The sequence below is a fragment of the Mauremys reevesii genome, linkage group 1, assembly GCF_016161935.1.
Source record: "Mauremys reevesii isolate NIE-2019 linkage group 1, ASM1616193v1, whole genome shotgun sequence".
In the NCBI taxonomy this organism is placed as follows: Eukaryota; Metazoa; Chordata; order Testudines; family Geoemydidae; genus Mauremys; species Mauremys reevesii.
The window spans coordinates 29,010,489-29,025,088 of NC_052623.1; the positions used below are offsets into that span (position 1 = coordinate 29,010,489).

A 14,600-nucleotide genomic window follows, 5' to 3' on the forward strand; every position below is an offset into this window, starting at 1 on the left:
CCCCAGGCAGTTTTTACAGTGACACCCCAAACAGTGTTTTCAAAACAGAGTAGGGTTTGCTAGTCAGGTGCAACACAGCATTGCATGTGCTTAGGTTAGCAGAGAGAAATAAAGATTCAAGTATAGTCCATTCTGGTCAGCTTATAACAACTCACCCTCCAAGATGTGGTAAACTCCATTTGCAGACTCTGAGGTTCTCTAGTTGGCATAGGTAATCCACCTCATCAAGAGGCGGTCACTAGAATTCTTCCATAGACCTAGCACTGTCTACACTGGGAATGAGGCTGGCTCAGCTATGCTGCTCAGGAGGTGTGGATTTTTCACACCCTTGAGTGACAGTAAAGCTGACAATGTTCTAGTGTAGACCAGACCTTAGTCACTTCCAAAGTCAGAGAGCCCAAGCTTCTTCCAGAGCTCGCACTTATCCTGCCTCATTCCACCCAGTCCTCTGTTCTAGAGCTGGGATCTGTATTTAGCTTCCCTGATGAAAGATGGAGAAATCTTCCTCCCTCTGGGTTGTTGGTTAGTTGCTCCCATTGTCTTCTCAGATTTTCCATTGATATGGGTTGGCCTCAGCCAGCCTTTTCAATCACATTTAATCCACTCAGACAGCTAGGTGGCGCACACACCCCTCCTCTCCTGGCAGAATGAACTTTGTTTTCAGGGCACGCTACTACCCTACCCCTGGGTAGGAATGCAAAGTATGGGGGGAAACTGAGGCACAAATAGGCTTCATCAAAATGTTACAAAAAAGCCCTGCTTCGTCACACCAGAGCCCTGCCTAGCACTCAGAGGAATGCTCAATCTAATCTGTCCTGCCCCTGTTGCATGTGTCTGAGGGTAGCATGGGAGGGCATGGAGCCTCCATAGCTCTTTGCTCCTACATAATACAAGGTAGAATTTTGCATGAAGAGATTTTGTGAGGTCACACAGCACGGTCGGGTGCAGCGTACAGCTCCACTGCCGCAGGAGGCATGTTTTCCAGCTCACGTAGATGCACGTACACGAGTTTTGATCGAGCTAGAACACTAAAAATAGCAGGATAGCCATGGCGGTACGAGCAGCAGCTCAGCCTCGCCACCCAAGTACGCACCCAATATCTTGGACAGGATTGTACTTCAGTGCCTACCCCAAGCCACTGCCTGTGCTTCTGCAACTGCACTACTCTTTTTAGCACTCTAGAGCCATCAAAGGTTGAGTGGTTACTTTTACCTGGGCTGGAAGTGACACCACCAGCTGCAGAGGAAACATACCCTGAACCTGAACCACAGAGTTGGAAATAGAACCCAGGAGTCCTGGCTCCTGGAATGCCTACTCTCATCATTAGGCCCCATTGCCTTTCCATGCTACCTTCCAGTTCTTGGAAGTCACACTGAGAAAGCACACCCAGCACTAGCACGTGGAATTCTGAGAATGTGTATTACGCAGACAGTACCGCAGATCTGAGATATTTAGCTTTTGTTTTCTAGGTTAACATTCAGGCTAACAAGGAGATATTCATTCACATGATACAGAAGCCAAGAGTGAACTTCCATCTTTTCTAAATTAGTCTTGGTTTCGTATACCTTAAACAAACACTGCTCTGCATTGATGAAAGAAGACTTGGACATGTCATTGCTGGAAAACATAAGGTCATGTTGAACTATTATTACGGACATGTTTTATAAGAGTGTCTTATGATCTCTGTCAATGGGCTAATCAGATGAGTGGCTAAGTCATGTGTTATTCAATAATCTACTTGTTGGGAAGATTTTTTTTTCCAGACAAAAGTTAATTTCTGTCCAACGGCCTAGGATCGACAACAGGAACAGATATAAATAATGTTCGTGTATCATGGCTCAGTAACACTTCCTATTTTTCATGGAAGGCTCTCAAGGGATTGACACTGGTGATAAGCATGAAATAAAAAACTAGATCAGTAAACTTGTGCCTCACAGTGTCATTTTGATGGCAATAACGATCGTATCCATTTTACAGATGGGTAAACTGAGGCTCAGCCACCTTCAGAAACTTGCTAATGGTCACACTGCAAGTCAATGGCAGCGCTTGGAATAGACGACTCTGATACACAAGGCTCATGGTCTCTTGCTCGCCAAGGGCTAGTCCTTGCTTTCCTTCACATGGAAGTAGTCTCCCTGCCTTCTATGTTCTCTAATTGGCTGAGTAAAGACTGCTCAGACTACAGTTCTTGCCATGAGGGTGAGTGTCAGATAATGCCCCTTGGCACTAAGTTAGCAGGGATGAGACAGAGAGGAGAATGATTTAGAGCAGGGGTAGGCAACCTATGACACGTGTGCTAAAGGTGGCACGCAAGCTGATTTTCAGTGGCACTCACACTTCCTGGGTCCTGGCCACTGGTTTGGGGGGCTCTGCAATTTAATTTTAAATGAAGCTTCTTAAACATTTTTAAAAAACTCTTTACTTTACATACAACAGTAGTTTAGTTATGTATTATAGACTTATAGAAAGAGACCGTCTAAAAACGTTAAAATGTATGACTAGCACGCGAAACCTTAAATTAGAGTGAATAAATGAAGACTCAGCACACCACTTCTGAAAGGCTGCTGACCCCTGATTTAAAGGACCCCTGGTTCCACCCTGCTTCCTGCGCTCACCGGCCAGAGTAATTAGCTGGGAGCACAGGGGGGCAGTAACTTCCTTCCTCCCCAAGCAAGTGGGGTGGGAAGGGACTGTGCTTCCAAGGCACATTTCCTTCCCAGGTCTCCTCCTGGGGCGGTGCAGCTACCTCCCCACTTCTTACTCTGGGCTGAGCCTAACAGTTCAGTCTAGCCCTGATCAGTGCATATATATAACATGCCTCCAGTCCCAGTAGGACCTTGCAAATCTACTAACGTGCTTACTGAAGATCTCACTCACCCCCAGTGCTGGCCTCTCTCCACCTTCCAGCGAGGATTTCACAGCAAGGTGCTGCAAGGAGGGAGGCCCCGCGTTTCTAAATTACATTTGCAAAATATATTGCAGAATCTTGACTTATTTACCAGGAAAAAACTAGTTATGCAAACTGGACCATGCTGGCCAAAGTGAATGAATGTCCAGTGATGCATCAAAGGGTAAACAAGGCCTCATTGATCTTTAACACTGGGGTGTTTACCGTGCCCTTCACAATGAACCTCTCTGGCCCTTGCATTGGGAAGCTCACCACGCTGGTCCTACAGCTCACCACTATGGCTCTTCTCTGGCTAGCTCAGTCAATGCCCACCATCATGGCCATTTGCAAAGAGAAGCCTTTCCTCTCCTCTGGTACAGCCTTCTGCATGGCATTCTTCTCTCATTCCACCAGCCTCACTAACCTGGCTGGACAAAGAATCTACGCTGGCAGAAAGCCTCTCACTAGCTCCCTGAGCCAGGGTCAGAATGGAAGACTAAAAAGTTGTCCTGCAAAGCAGGGCGGGTGGGACAAAAAAACCTGGACTTGGGATGGTTTTTTCCGCTTCTTTTTGCGGGATAAAGAAAGCCTGAAAAGTTTTTGGTTTTGTTTCAATGTTTTATTTTCTGCTTGTGTTTTAACAGTAAAAATTCCTGGGGAACTCTCGGATTGCAGAACGAGTGGAAGGATAATGTCACGGTAACCTAGCGTGTGAAAGCTGAATAAATGAGAGGGGGAAGGAACTTTAGTCAAGGCTGCCTAAAATGTTGGTTAATGAACATTTTGAAGATGTGGAGACCTTGTTAAAAAATCAGCCCCCTCTCACCTCTTCAAACCAGGGGTCAGAGAGAACAATTTACATCCACTGAGATCGTCTCCAACAAGTCAACCAGCAAAACTAGGGGAGACCAGAGTTGAGCTTCCTGATATTTCTAAGCTAGAAACAAGCTTGTCAGGCCTTCATTAAACATCATGAGCATAAAGAGGGTAAAAGATCAATTTTAAACAATCCTTCACGAGTCACCTTTAATAAACTGAGGTCATCTCCACCAGACCTGATTTCAAGTAATTGGCTACCACTTCAGAAGCACATTAGGAGACTTAATGTGGATAGGACATGGACCACCACCTGAGGCAGGCATTCCCCCTGTCCACACTGCAGGGATGCGGCCTTTTAGCAAATGGAAGGGGAGTGGGGGTGGCCAACATTCTAAAATGTGGCCAACGTTCTAAAAAATGTGAGAATCCCAGACCCAGAGATTTACTCACTGGTGTGTTAATTTTGATGGAATAAAAGAGAGTCTAAGCTGTTAACATGATCCACTCACCATAGAATAATAAAAAGAGTTAGTCCTGGTTCAGGGTTTCGACTACAGAGGGTTTGGCCTACTGGGTCCCCTTGCAAACTAAACAAAGCCTTTTGAAATTGAAACTGAGTGGCTATGCAAAACAAACAAACAAACAATCAAAATTTATCAAAGTCCCTTTTTCAGACTGAGCCTGTCAGTTACAGTCCCTTACTCTGTCAAGCAATTCTTCTTAGTGGGGAAGAAAGGGTTAGTTCTGTTGGTTTTTGAGATGACTGCTGTGAATAGCGGTTATTTTTCCTGCTTTTGACAAAACAGATAGACACAAAACAAGAGATAGTCTGGTGAAGGTGGGAAAATAGGGCTCTACAAAGTGGCTGGTCAGTCATGGATGGTAAGCGGCCATGACAGCTCTTGCTCTAGATCCTGCCTGACGGCCCCAGCCTGGGATGCCATTTGGCTAGCTTGACTGGGTTCCTCTCCTTCATGATCCTTCCCAGGCCGCGTAGACCCATCCCATTGTGCCATTGCTGTGCAGTATAGGCGGTCTCAGGATCAGGTGAAAAGCCAAGAGAGAGGACCGGAGGAAGTTGGGAGATAAAGCAGGGTTTCACATGTATGAGGCTGGGGTCTTTCATGATCCAGTGGTGATGGTCAAGCATCCTCACTAGCATGACGATGGTCTGGGCATCCCAAAGAGGCTTACCAACGAAGGACAGAGTCTCTGGAGCGAGGCAGAGGCCTGGCAGCCTTTCTGCAGGGAATCCCTCATGAATCTGTTCTTCCATTTCCTTGAAGGCAAACGAAGACAAACACATGCAAAAGGGGAGTGGCAAAGACAGAAAATGCAGCTTTATCTGGCGCTGACTCTAACTTACAACCTCATTGCTGGAGAAACACAGGCACAGCATATGGTCTGGTCAGACACACCAAGACCTGCCAAACTGGTACCAGCACTGGGCTGCTTCAGGCATTGTTTTGAGCTGCCTGTCTAGTCACAGGCTCACAGCAGTGTTGCAAAAGGTGCAGTCTTGGCCAGCTAAGCCCAGTGTTCATTAAACAAAAAGCAAAAAGAGTTAGAGGAAAGAGAAGAAATAAAGTGAGGAAGGAAAATGACACGAGGAAGGAGGTGGAAGCAGGAAAACCAAGGCTTACATTCTAGGTGTTCGGGATTTAGCTGACGCTGGTGGAGGTGGCAGTGTCATCTAGGTCCCTCTCTCTGGCCCAGTCTGGTCAGGAAAATGAAGGCCCAGCAGTGTCATGGTGGATCCTTGGGTCCCAGGAGATGGTTGGCGTGGCAATCATGATGGTAGAGCTCACTGGTTTTCGTCCTACCTGTCCTCCACATTTTGTTCTCCCACCTCCCCAAAAAAATCTCTTTTTTAAAGATTCCAGAAAGGGACGATGGGTGGAATGGTCCCTGGCCTAATTTTGTTCACCAATTAGGCCTAATTTCTGACGTGCCATTTTGGGCCATTAATTTCCAGTTCCAGACTCTCGTTTACTGGTGATATTCTTAACACCGTCCTTGGGTGGGATCAGCAGACATTTTTGTTCAGACTAATCTAGTCTGTCTTAACTTTTGGACCTTTTTCTAAACAATGTAATATAACAATGTGAGCTGGACTTTTGTTACCTTGGACAGCTGAGAGCACAGGTCTGTGCACAATAACCCACTCAGTCTTTTTGAAGCAGCTACTCTGCAGCCACTAGCCAAAGTCCTTTTCCTAGCAGACAAGGCCCTCCTGGCAAGAGCATGTAAGGTAGTAGGCATTTTTGTGTCAAAAAAAAAAAAAAAGGGTTGTCCTTCATCTTTCCTACAATCACATTATTTCTTTGAAACATAGGTGGTCACCAGCCCATGAACCAATGGGCAAGAATTGTGTCCTAGGTATTCAAACAGTTTTATCATACACACACACACACACACACACACACACACACACACACACACACACACACACACACACACTAAACCACTTCACTAAACTCCAATTATTTTCGAAGGAAACTATGAGTTAAATATTCTGTACCCTGTAAAGTACTGCACCATGACCGTATCAAGTCACCGTATCAGTAAACTGACAAGCGTAACACTAATGACTGGTAAATTGGCATAAGATATACTCTGAGTGTAACTAATGGCCTCATTATTCAGTCCAGATGTTGCATGTATTTAAAAAACTTTGTTGGGATAAATCACTGAAGTTATGGGCTAAATTTGAAGACTTTATTGTAGTTAATCCATTATGATCTATTTGCGAGTAATGCCGTTGCAGCATAAGGCTGTTTGTCACTGTGATGCTTCCTGGGGCTACCCAGGGTTGTGAGGCTCCTGCCTACCCTTGCCCTTAGTATGAGGAAGCCGAATCTGTCAGCTCCCCAATTCCACTGTCCGCAGGCAACACAAGCATTCTCCGCTAGGCCTGGCAGTCGCACCATCACTCTACAGGTTAGCAATTGGCACATTCCAACCCTCGATCCCTCCAAGCATCTCCCAAGAGTCCAGCCCTTGACACTCGATCCACTTCTTCCAAAGAATCAATACACCACCGCTTACCAGTTCCAACTCGGATCTCTGCTCCACTTAACACACAGCACTTAGATATGTTAATGGTGAAATAAAGTATACGATTATTTAACAAAGCACGGACATTCAATTGCTATAGCAGCAAGAAGTAGAAATATTGGAAATAAATGGTGATATACAAAATAACACACATTCTAGAGCCTAGACTTAAATAAGAAGATACTCTCGTGTCTAATAAAGTATTGCTCACCCCAAACCCTTACAGTGCTTTACAGCTAGACAGGCTGTGACCCTTCTTTCTGAGATATGCACATTATCAGTTTGCCTCTTAGGTGAAGGTATGTCTTTTTGCACTCCAAGATATATCACCTCATCTTTTGTCTTTATTCATAAATGGGATACCCCTCTGCAGTTCATTTCATCCTGTAGATCTCCTTCCTTGTCGAATTCAGTCTCTCAGTTTGTACCTGGCTTAGCATGCAAATAGTCATACAATGTGAGGCATACAATACACAAGTGGTCAAAGAGGGAGATAGGTGTCAGTTACCTGCTGACTGAAAAGAAATCTCAGAGGTATGTTAGCTCCTGTTGACCACCTGCCTTATCTCCAAGACCTTAAGAGCAAAGTTTTCAGTATGGATACATAACTCCTTAAATATTATCTATACATACTGTGACCAAGTTCCTCCTCTGCCTGGGTGGGTCCTGCGCTTATTGGTGGATTTGCTCACCTCAGAGATTCACGGCAGTTTGGCCACTTTTGCTAGTGGCTCAAACCTGCCATTCACTCAGCTAACCTCTCCACTGGCCAGCATGGGGAAAGGGAGGAGAACAATCCCCACAGTCTCTGCTGACCCACCTAGTAGGTCGGGAGACAGGCCAGGGACCTTCTCCTCTGGTGGGATTCACAGTTCAGGCAATTCCTCCTGTCTCCAATAGGGATTTGGGCAGGGATAGGGGAAACCTGGGCCCATCCTCTACTCCGGGTTCCAGCCCAAGGCCCTGTGGATCACAGCTGTCTACAGTGTTTCATGTAACACCTGTGTGACAGCTACAACTCACTGGGCTACTTCCCCATGGCCTCCTCCCAACACCTTCTGTATCCTCACCACAGGACCTTTCTCCTGATGCCAGATAGCATTTGTACTCCTCAGTCCTCCAGCAGCACACCCTCTCACTCTCAGCTCCTTACTGAATTGAGGTCCTTTTTAAACCAGGTGCCCCCATTAGCCTGCCTGTCTTAATTGAGTGTAGCAGCTTCTTAATTGGCTCCAGGTATCCTAATTAGCCTGTCTGCCTTAATTGGTTCCAGCAAGTTCCTGATTGTTCTGGAACTTCCCCTGTTACTTTACCCAGGGAAAAGGGACCTGCTTAACCTGGGGCTAATATATCTGCCTTCTATCAGTCTCCTGTAGCCATCTGGCCCAACCCTGTAACAATACATTTTGCAATGATTATGATGACCATTTGGCTATGGACTTCTGGGATGGGAGGAGCCTATACAGGAGAGATGGGCTCCACCTAAACCAAAGTGGAACCAGACTGCTGGCACTAAACATTAAAAAGGTTGTAGAGCAGTTTTTAAACTAGGAGATGGGGGAAAGCCGACTGCTGCAGAGGAGCGTGTGGATCGGACACAGACTTTTCTTAGGGGAGAGTCTGATAGAGAATCTCCAGGTTATAGTCAGGAGCAGAGGACTGAAGAGTATAATGTAAGGGCCGGATCAGATGATAAACAGTCACATAAAAAAGAATCTGGCACATCAGAAAAAAGCAGGCTAATAAACAGAGACAAGTTTTTAAAGTGCTTGTACACAAATGCCAGAAGTCTAAATAATAAGATGGGTGAACTAGAGTGCCTTGTGATAAAGGAGGATATTGATATAATAGGCATCACAGAAACCTGGTGGACTGAGAGCAATCAATGGGACACAATCATTCCGGGGTACAAAATATATCAGAAGGACAGAACAGGTCGTGCAGGGGGAGGAGTGGCACTATATGTGAAAGAAAGTGTAGATTCAAATGAAGTAAAAATCTTAAGCGAATCCACATGTTCCATAGAATCTCTATGGATAGAAATTTCATGCTCTAGTAAAAATATAACATTAGGGATCTATTATCGACCACCTGACCAGGACAGTAATAGTGATGATGAAATGCTAAGGGAAATTAGAGAGGCTATCAAAATTAAGAACCCAATAATAGTGGGGAATTTCAATTATCCCCATATTGACTGGGAACATTTCACTTCAGGATGAAATGCAGAGATAAAATTTCTCGATACTTTAAATGACTGCTTCATGGAGCAGCTGGTACTGGAACCCACAAGGGGAGAGGCAACTCTAGATTTAATCCTGAGTGGAGTGCAGGAGCTGGTCCAAGAGGTAACTATAGCAGGACAGCTTGGAAATAGTGACCATAATACAATAACATTCAACATCTCTGTGGTGGGAAGAACACCTCAACTGTCCAACACTGTGGCATTTAATTTCAAAAGGGGGAACTATACAAAAATGAGGGGGTTAGTTAGGCAAAAGTTAAAAGGTACAGTGACTAAAGTGAAATCTCTGCAAGTTGCATGGGCCCTTTTTAAAGACACCATAATAGAGGCACAACTTCAATGTATACCCCAAATTAAGAAAAACAGTAAAAGAACTAAAAAAGAGCCACTGTGGCTTAACAACCATGTAAAAGAAGCAGTGAGAGATAAAAAGACTTCCTTTAAAAAGTGGAAGTCAAATCCTAGTGAGGCAAATAGAAAGGAGCACAAACACTGCCAACTTAAGTGCAAGAATGTAATAAGAAAAGCCAAAGAGGAGTTTGAAGAACAACTAGCCAAAAACTCTAAAGGTAATAACAAAATGTTTTTTAAGTACATCAGAAGCAGGAAGCCTGCTAAACAACCAGTGGGGCCCCTTGACGATCAAAATACAAAAGGAGCGCTTAAAGACGATAAAGTCATTGCAGAGAAACTAAATGGATTCTTTGCTTCAGTCTTCACGGCTGAGGATGTTAGGGAGATTCCCAAACCTGAGCTGGCTTTTGTAGGTGACAAATCTGAGGAACTGTCACAGATTGAAGTGTCACTAGAGGAGGTTTTGGAATTAATTGATAAACTCAACATTAACAAGTCACCGGGACCAGATGGCATTCACCCAAGAGTTCTGAAAGAACTCAAATGTGAAGTTGCGGAACTATTAACTAAGGTTTGTAACCTGTCCTTTAAATCGGCTTCGGTACCCAATGACTGGAAGTTAGCTAATGTAACGCCAATATTTAAAAAGGGCTCTAGGGGTGATCCCGGCAATTACAGACCGGTAAGTCTAATGTCGGTACCGGGCAAATTAGTTGAAACAATAGTTAAGAATAAAATTGTCAGACACATAGAAAAACATAAACTGTTGAGCAATAGTCAACATGGTTTCTGTAAAGGGAAATCGTGTCTTACTAATCTATTAGAGTTCTTTGAAGGGGTCAACAAACATGTGGACAAGGGGGATCCGGTGGACATAGTGTACTTAGATTTCCAGAAAGCCTTTGACAAGGTCCCTCACCAAAGGCTCTTACGTAAATTAAGCTGTCATGGGATAAAAGGGAAGGTCCTTTCATGGATTGAGAACTGGTTAAAGGACAGGGAACAAAGGATAGGAATTAATGGTAAATTCTCAGAATGGAGAGGGGTAACTAGTGGTGTTCCCCAGGGGTCAGTCCTAGGACCAATCCTATTCAATTTATTCATAAATGATCTGGAGAAACGGGTAAACAGTGAGGTGGCAAAGTTTGCAGATGATACTAAACTACTCAAGATAGTTAAGACCAAAGCAGATTATGAAGAACTTCAAAAAGATCTCACAAAACTGAGTGATTGGGCAACAAAATGGCAAATGAAATTTAATGTGGATAAATGTAAAGTAATGCACATTGGAAAAAATAACCCCAACTATACATACAACATGATAGGGGCTAATTTAGCTACAACGAGTCAGGAAAAAGATCTTGGAGTCATCGTGGATAGCTCTCTGGAGATGTCCACGCAGTGTGCAGGGGTGGTCAAAAAAGCAAACAGGATGTTAGGAATCATTAAAAAGGGGATAGAAAATAAGACTGAGAATATATTATTGCCCTTATATAAATCCATGGTATGCCCACATCTTGAATACTGTGTACAGATGTGGTCTCCTCACCTCAAAAAAGATATTCTATCTCTAGAAAAGGTTCAGAAAAGGGCAACTAAAATGATTAGGGGTTTGGAGAGGGTGGAGGGTCCCATATGAGGAAAGATTAAAGAGGCTAGGACTCTTCAGCTTGGAAAAGAGAAGACTAAGCGGGGATATGATAGAGGTATATAAAATCATGAGTGATGTCGAGAAAGTGGATAAGGAAAAGTTATTTACTTATTCCCATAATACAAGAACTAGGGGTCACCAAATGAAATGAATGGGCAGCAGGTTTAAAACAAATAAAAGGAAGTTCTTCTTCACGCAGCGCACAGTCAACTTGTGGAACTCCTTACCTGAGGAGGTTGTGAAGGCTAGGACTACAACAATGTTTAAAAGGGGACTGGATAAATTCATGGTAGCTAAGTCCATAAATGGCTATTAGCTAGGATGGGTAAGAATGGTGTCCCTAGCCTCTGTTCGTCAGAGGATGGAGATGGATGGCAGGAGAAAGATCACTTGATCATTGCCTGTTAGGTTCACTCCCTCTGGGGCACCTGGCATTGGCCACTGTCGGTAGACAGATACTGGGCTAGATGGACCTTTGGTCTGACCCGGTACGGCCTTTCTTATGTTCTTATGTTCTTATGACTTTTGGTAGAGACCTCACATACCACCCTTCGGTGAGCTATTAGTCAGATATCTGACCCAGGGGATTCCTGTAAAACCCTATGCACCTCCCTGTATTTGCTGCTGGTTGGCATCAAGGGATCCCTGGTTCAAAGTCACTAATAATCAAAACAATTACTTAATGCAGAGGCTCTCAGAGTGTGCTCCGCTGGCCACTGGTGGTCCCTGAAGAGCTGGCAAGTGCTACAGTGTTGACCCTGCCTTTTGCTTCCTGCCGCTTTAAAAGATGTCCAAGTTCTTCATTGCAAAGAAGAGCCTGGATGCATGTGAAAGCAGCTATTCACAAAGTGGAGACCACATTAGCAACCTCATAACATTAGGAGGAGGAAAAAAGAAGATGTGCAGAGAGTGGAGCCAACGGCAAAGCAAAGTAACCAAGACCCAGATCCTCAAAGGTATTTAAGCAACTAGCTCCCACTGAATGCAATGGGGGTTAGGTGACTGAATACCTTTGAGGGTCTGGGCCTAAATTCTTTCCTGGTGTTCTTTTTCCAATTACATTAGATGCCATAAGGATTTTGTATAATTATGAATGGGAAAAGAGGTTCTCCACAAACTACACATGTGTTTTATTAAGATGTGATCCTCATTAAGGAAAAGTGATCCCTTGCATTAATGTTTGAATGGTGCTTTGAAGTGGTGTTATAGCTAGAGTGGGGAGTTAGACACAGACAGTGCAGTGACTGAGTTAGAAAACAGACCAGTCATCATGCACTCAGCAGTATCTCAAACACAGCCTTGAACATTAGAACCTGTTTTACTGCAAGAGGGAGTGTTGATCAAGACACCAGGATTATCTCCTGCTCCTCACAGGGTCTTTGGTTTCCTCCTTTACAGGGATGGGCAGAAGGGGGCTGGGCTGTAACTTGTCATGAGAAGCAGCAGAAATTTAAGGAATAGTTGTTTGTTTGGCTCATGGGTACAACAGTGCATCTTTTTCCAGATCACACAATTTATTTATTTATGGCCAGATTCAGAGTACCTTCACTCATGTGTTTTACTCTACAAGTGACCCCCAATGAGCTCAAGGTACTGGAATAAGGTCATATACGCCATGAGCAATCAGGATCTGAATACAACCTCACTCCACAAATGGTACCATTGGTCTCAGTGGAACCACTAGTGAGGCTTAAGGTATCATTCGACACAAGTAAAGATAAAGGGCACCGAAATCTGCGCTTTATTGATTTCTAAAAATGGATCCTACATAATCTCACCAGTAACCACGTCATAATTTATACTGCAACCATGAACGTGTAGCTGACCAGTTATACTTTAAAAACTGCCTCTGTATCTGCTCAGAGTCTGAAAAATATAAACCAAAAGTTAAAACGAACACTCTCTGCTCCACAATTCTATCGCCTATCTGGTTAGAGTCTGTGGAACAGGTAGGCTTTGTAGGCCACCACTGGAGGAAATTAATTCCAGAATTGAGAGCCCTCCACTAAAGACACCCTGCCAGCTGCTCCCAGACATTTAAATCTAGGTCAAGCAGTGTAGTTGATTTTGGCTGCAACAGAAGATCATGGAGAGGTGACTTCTTGGGCAGATAGTCATGGGCGGACTGTGTACCACCAGCTCAAGGAGGCTAGTTCCCAACCCCACCCCTTCTGCTCGAGGCCCCGCCCCATCCATTGGAGCCCAGAGCCCACCTCCCATGGCCACCAGCCCCTGCCTGAAGTTAGTGCCCCCAGCCCCGGAGTGTCAGGAGGGTGGGTGGTGCATGCAGCCCCAGCTGGGGCCATGGCACAGGGGAACTAGGAAGAGCCAGAGCGGGAAGCAGGAGGGGGCCTGGGAGCAGAGCATGGGCAGGGCCACACCTGGCTGTTTGGGAAGGCACAGCCTTCTCCTGCCTATGATTCCCGCTGCCCATGGAGATAGTGCCCAAACACATAGTGCTTTATAAGTCACTAGCACCCTTTTCAATTGCACCTGGAAGTGAAGAGGAAGTCAAATACTGGAGGGCAGATATTTCCCTGCAGCCAGTTATCAGCATTCCCATATTACATGATTTGAGCTTCAGCCAGCTCACCCTCATTCAAGCCCCTATAGCAAATGCCCTTGGAAATCAGGGTCACTACCCCACCCAGTTTTATTATTGTTGGTGGTGATGGTGTAGGAGTAGAAGTAAATCTGACTGTTGTCCACATACTAATGAAACTGCAGCTCAAACTACCTCACTTCCCTCCTTCTCCTCCCCCCTCCCCCCAGCTGCCTCATATGTATGAGGAACAGGGGAGATAGAGAATACATTGGGAGGGAAGGTTCGCTCCCAGGTGCAGTATAGCCCTGCCCAGTGAGTCAATGAAGGGTGGCATTAAAGTAGAACTTCACTCCAGTGAGGCAGTGTGGAAAATAGGACATGCTCATACATGGGAACGCTAAGGATGTCTGGGGGACAGTGTGGTCATTGCAGGTAATAAAAGTGACAAAGGGTCTTGGAGAGAGTGGTATATTCTCCCATGGACTCTAGGGTAATGTGAGAATTCCACCTGCAGCCTAAAAATAGTTGAGCCCAAATTCCCTTTTTTGCCCATATTCTCTGGTGACTGGGGGGAGTGATGAGCAGGACATCTCCTTCTACCTCCACTTTCAAGTGAAAATTAAAACAAAAAATCCAGTTCAAAACCAGGCCCAGGTCCATCTGCTTATCCACCGGGAGCTACAAGAGATTAAATGTATCCCTCCATCCCTATGGTTTAAGTAACCAGCAACCTTTGTTGGGAGAATGGACAGGGTCAAGAGCTTTCTTTCTTCAGGGAGCTCTGAAACCTCCATGCCCCTCTCCTTCCTCCCCCCTCCCTCCACTGTCCCAGTGAGTAGCTTTCGGGCTGGGACTTTCCACCTCAAAATGGCCTTTCTCTGGTTATGGGGAAGACTCTGCACCATTTAAATCAGTGGGAATTTTGCCATTAGCTTCAGTGGGGGCTGGACTGGTTGCTAAATTGGCATGCAGTGGATTTAAGCTCTGCCATCAACTGAGACGTGTGCAGCTTGGAAATCAGGCTGCAAGTATAGTGTGCTGG

General features: G+C 45.0%; 1 protein-coding gene across 1 annotated transcript in view; it reads right to left on the reverse strand.

Moving 5' to 3' along the window:
• RAB38 (RAB38, member RAS oncogene family) overlaps positions 1-14,600 on the reverse strand; it is a 62,784-nt gene that overhangs the window by 12,448 nt on the left and 35,736 nt on the right. The window lies entirely within an intron of this gene.